A 5,135-nucleotide genomic window follows, 5' to 3' on the forward strand; every position below is an offset into this window, starting at 1 on the left:
GAGTCAATCCCAACTTACAGTGGCCCTGTAGGACAGAATAGAACTGCCCCATAGAGTTTCCTAGGCTGTAAATCTTTAAGGAAGCAGACTGCTACATCTTTCTTCTGTGGAATGGCTGCTGAGTTTGAACCACTGACCTTTTGGTTAGCAGCTGAGCGCTTAACCACTACACCACCAGGGCTCCTCCCAGATAGGCCCTAAATAAATGTAAATATTCTCCAGCCTACGATATTTTTACAACAAAACGCATTTCTCTCCTGCTCCACCTCTCTAACACCCTTTTTGGGGGGTGCAATTGTAATATAATGGTTATCATTTATTGCACCCCAATCTATGCCAAGACATAGTCTCTAAGTTTTGTAAGAACAAGATAGACAATGCTATTTCCATTTTACAAGTGAGGAAACCAAGGATCAGGGAGTTTGCTGAAGCCCATGTCACTAAACCAGGAATCTTCTGAACTGATTTTTCACTGCCTCTGAAAGAGAAAGTCTTTGATCTTTCTTGATTGACAGAGAGGAATAAATCCCTCTATGCTTTAAAAGTAGCTTTGGAAAGGGAAGTTCTGGGACAGCCCCTTGACTGAGCTTGTTCCTTGGCAAAGCCAGGGTGGCAAAGTTCAGGCCCCCAACACGTACTGAGCACCTGCCATGTGAAGCTCAGTATCTGTGGTAAGCATGGGGTACTGGGCAAATGCAAGTGTGGGGTATCCGAAGTATAAGATATTCAGCCCCACCGTCCCGAAGCTTAAAGTTTAATGAACTTTGAAACATGACCACCTGGTGATGTTATTAAGCTGTCAGAAGAATCCAGGGGCAGAAAAGACACAATTCTCACCCTCCATCCCTCCTTACAGCCTTCCCAACCCACCCCGCTGTACAACTCACTTGGAGGGCTGATTGAATATTGTTCTGTCCCGTGTCTTCCTCATTTTGCTGTCATGAGGACCCAGTAAAATAATGTATATGAAAATACTTTGTAAACTCTAAATCACTAGAAAAGCACCATCAGCAAGTGTTGTGTTAAACTCAAGTTGAAGACATCTATAGGGGACATTTGTGGTTCAGTGGTAGAATTCTCGCCTTGCATGTGGGAGGCCTGGGTTCGATTCCCAGCCAATGCACCTCAAATGCAGTCACCACCTGTCTGTCAGTGGAGGCTTGCATATTGCTGTGATGCTGAACAGATTTCAGGAGAACTTCCAGATTAGTATGGACTAGGAAGGCAGGCCTGGTGATCTACTTCCTGGTGATCTACAATGAAAACCCTATGGATCACACTGCCTGATTCCCAATCAATCACAGGGATGGCACAGGACTGAGAAGTGTTTCCTTCTGTTGTGTGTGGGGTCACCGTGAGTTGGTGGCCAACTCAACAGCAGCTAACAACAACAACAAGGTCATTTATATGCTGATTTTAGGGTCCTTATTGGGTGTGAACCTGAGTCACAACCATCATCGCCATCACCAGTAACAGCATCAAATATTTGTTGAACTCTTAAATTGTGCCAATCTCTGTGTTTACCACTTTCAAATCTAATTTTTTTGAAATAGACTATTTTTAGAGCAGTTTTAGGTTTACAGAGAAATTATGCAGAAAGTACAGAGAGTTCCCATACACCTCTTCTCTCCTGCACACTGTTTGTCCTGCTACTAACGTCTTGCGTTTCTGTGGTACATTTGTTACAATTGATGAACCAATACTGATACATTATTAATTAAAGTCCATAGCTTACATGAGGGTTCACTCTTGCTGTTGTACAGTCCTATAGGTTTTGACAAGTGCATAACGTCTTGTGTCCACCATTACAGTGCCATGCAGAATAGTTTTACTGCCCTAAAATGTCCTGTGTTCCACCTATAATCCCTCCCCTCTTCCTCTGGACTCCTGGCAACTACTAACTTTTTACTGTCTTCATAATTTTTTCTTTTCCAAAATAGGGGATAAGGTGAAACACTTAACAGAGGGCCTGGCACATAGTGAGTTCTGAAAAATGATAGGTCTTCCTTCTCAGCATCTTCTTCATCACTCAGTGGGAACAGAGGTGAGTACAAGGAGAACCACAGAGTTGCGAGGGTGAAGCATAATACCAGGATTTGCTAAACAGCTTGCATCTCTGTTGTGCTGCTTTATGTTAACTCCTTTTCTCCTCCTTCATATTCTAGTCCAAAAACATTGGCGTACTTGTCAAGTTTCATCTGTCCTCACTGTCATTTATACAGTGAAAACTGAGAGGCAGAATTTGACAAGACTGTCTCATTTTTCCGGGCCTCAGAATTTTTCTGCTTTTGACAGGGTGTAGTCTTACCACTTTTCTATCACTCTTTTTAGTGGAAAATATTTTAGTTCTTCACTGACAGGTTTTCAGCTTATACAGGTTCTGGTTTTTGCAGGTTTTACTGTATATTCTTTCGATATTTCATTATGAGTTTCAAAAATAAGGACATGACTCACTCTCATCCTATTTATCTACTAAGGTCACCGGAAGAGATTTGTCAAATCCAGACCAACCTAAACACTGTCGTCTAGAAAGAATGACAACCAGTTCCTGTTGAGTTGATTCCGACTGTTGGTGGTGACCTCATTCATGTGTGTCAGAGTAGAACTGTGTGTGTCAGAGTTTTCAATGACTGATTTTTCAGAAGTAGATCACCAGGCCTTTCTTGCAAGGCTCTTCTGGGTGAACTCCAACTTCCAACCTGTCTGTTAGCAGCCAAGCACGTTAACTGTTTGCACCACCCAGGGACCACGTGAGGGAAAGACACTTTTTTTTTTCCCCTGTACAGAAAAGATCTATATATTCAATACCCAGCAGAGGGCAGAAAAGAGCCAAGGTGGCGTTTTCCTCCTGAATTTTTGTTTTATGATCATTTACCACTCTTCTCTAATTTGCTGTGTTAATTAAATGTTGCTGTCCTTAAAAGCAAAAGTCTTAACAGTATGGTGCTTCCTCAAAAAGCTAGAAATAGAAATACACTATGATCCAGCAATCCCACTCCTCTGATTGTCCTAGAGGTGTAAGAGGAGTGACACAATAGACGTATGCACACCTATGTTCATTCTGCATTATTAACAATAGCAGAAAGATGGAACAACCTAAGTGCTCGTCAACAGATGAATGGATAAACAAACTATGGTACATACATGCAATGGAATACTATGCAACTATAAAGAATAATGAGGAGTCCGCAAAACATCTTTTAACATGAATGAATCTGGTGGACATTATGCTGAATGAAATTAGTCAATCACAAAAAGACAAATATCATATGGTCCCAGTATCATAAAAAATCAATAATAGATACACACATAGAAAGCAAAGTTCTCTGATGGTTAACAGGGTTGGGAGGGAGAGGGAGGAGGATGACTTCCTAGACAGTAGACACTTGTTACTTTTGGTGATGGGAAGGACGAGGCCAAATAGGGGTGAAGTCAGCACAAATTGACCAAGGTAAATAAAGACGCTAAGAAGTACACAAGAAAAAGGGGGAATTTGAATAGATGCTATAAGATATACAATTTTGCAACAACAGTAATACAATTTTGCAACAACAGTCAAAGCAACCAAAAAGTATGTGTGCTGTTACGTGGGTAGATATGGATGCATATATGTATATAGAACAAGATATTCAAGAAATGCCTGTGTGTATAGGTGTATCTGTAGGCATATGTATATACACATTTGCGTGTGCTACATATATATCCACATATATAACAAACCACATAGGGAGCACAGTTACAGAGGCTTCTTAGACATATGCAAACAACTCACGGAATTGGTTTTACTGGGTTAGAAGGCTTGAGACAATAGTCTTAGGGGACAACTTTGTCAATTGGCATAACATAGTTCATAAAATAACGTTCTACATTCTAAAGTGGTGAGTAGTGTCTGGGGTCTTAAAAACTTGCAAGTGGCAATCTAAGATAAAACTATTAGTCTCTACTCCTATGGAGCAAAAGAGAATGAAGGAAATCAAAGCCTCAAAGAAGAAACTAGTCCATGGGACTAAAAGCCCACACAAACCACAGCCTTCTCTAACCTGAGACCAGAAGAACTAGATGGTGCCCAGCTACCACTACCAACCGTTCTGACCAGGGACACAAAAGAAGGTCCCTGATAGAATGGGAGAAAAATGTAGAACAAAACTCAAATTCCTAAAAAAGGCCAGACCTCCTGGACCAATAGTGACTAGAGGAACTTCCAAGACTATTGTCCTAAAATAACCTTTGACAATGGATTTGAAGCTATTTCTGCAGGTTATCTTCCAGCAATAATAGATTGGCTTCTAAAACAAACAACATCACCCATCAGTAATGTGCTCCCTAAAACAATTAACTCTAGAACGGTCAACATTTTCCCAAAAGCAAAGGTGAGAAGGCAAGGAAGGCAAGGGAAACTAGATCAATGGAAATAGAACAAACAGAACAGAAATAATGAGAATGCTGAGACACTGTGTAAACTGTCACCATTGGCAAGGAATAATTTGTATAAAAATTGTTAAAGGGGAACCGAATTTGCTGTGTAAACTTTCACCTAAAACACAATAATTTTTTTTTTTAAGTCTAAGTTTTTCCAAGGCATCTACATTACCAGAGAGAGAATTAACTACTCTCCTATTGAGTATGTTGGTTAAATTATCACATAATTTAAATTATTGAATAACAATAATTGTTCGATGGAGTTGGGTTCTCTAGTGGTAACAGAGTTCTGACTTAACTAGTCTTTTTGTTTTATTTTGGTTTTATATAATTTACTCGTCGCATTTTTTTCAAAGTACTCCATGGATGATTTTATTGAAGTTCGCAAAAGGACACTAAGAATGCACCACGTCTCAGTGGAAACCCCACTGGAATACTGTTGCAAAGTAAATGGGATTCCAGCATTTAGGAGCTTGCTTTCCTCCAGCTGAGCAGTGTTGCCATAACAAAATGCCATAAAAGTACTGCCATTCATATCAACCTTAACTAATGAAGAATATCTTGATTTGCTCCTACCCGTGATTTGCCAGAACATTTTTTCAAATGTTCACTATAACTACTTGAGGAGATTGCTTTTTTGCCTTTAAAGGATAGTGCCGTTTTATTATTTTTAAAACACCAAGGGAATCATACTCAAGGAAGAGAGCAGCGTTTTA

General features: G+C 40.0%; 1 non-coding gene across 1 annotated transcript; it reads left to right on the top strand.

Annotated features, from left to right (window-relative positions):
* Positions 1 to 1,052: 1,052 nt before the first annotated feature.
* On the top strand, positions 1,053 to 1,123 carry TRNAA-UGC (transfer RNA alanine (anticodon UGC)). Its single transcript has one exon. It is a non-coding gene; the product is annotated as a tRNA-Ala (tRNA).
* The last annotated feature ends 4,012 nt before the right edge of the window (positions 1,124 to 5,135 follow it).

The sequence above is a fragment of the Trichechus manatus genome, unplaced genomic scaffold (assembly GCF_000243295.1).
Source record: "Trichechus manatus latirostris isolate Lorelei unplaced genomic scaffold, TriManLat1.0 scaffold00137, whole genome shotgun sequence".
Taxonomy (NCBI): Eukaryota; Metazoa; Chordata; class Mammalia; order Sirenia; family Trichechidae; genus Trichechus; species Trichechus manatus.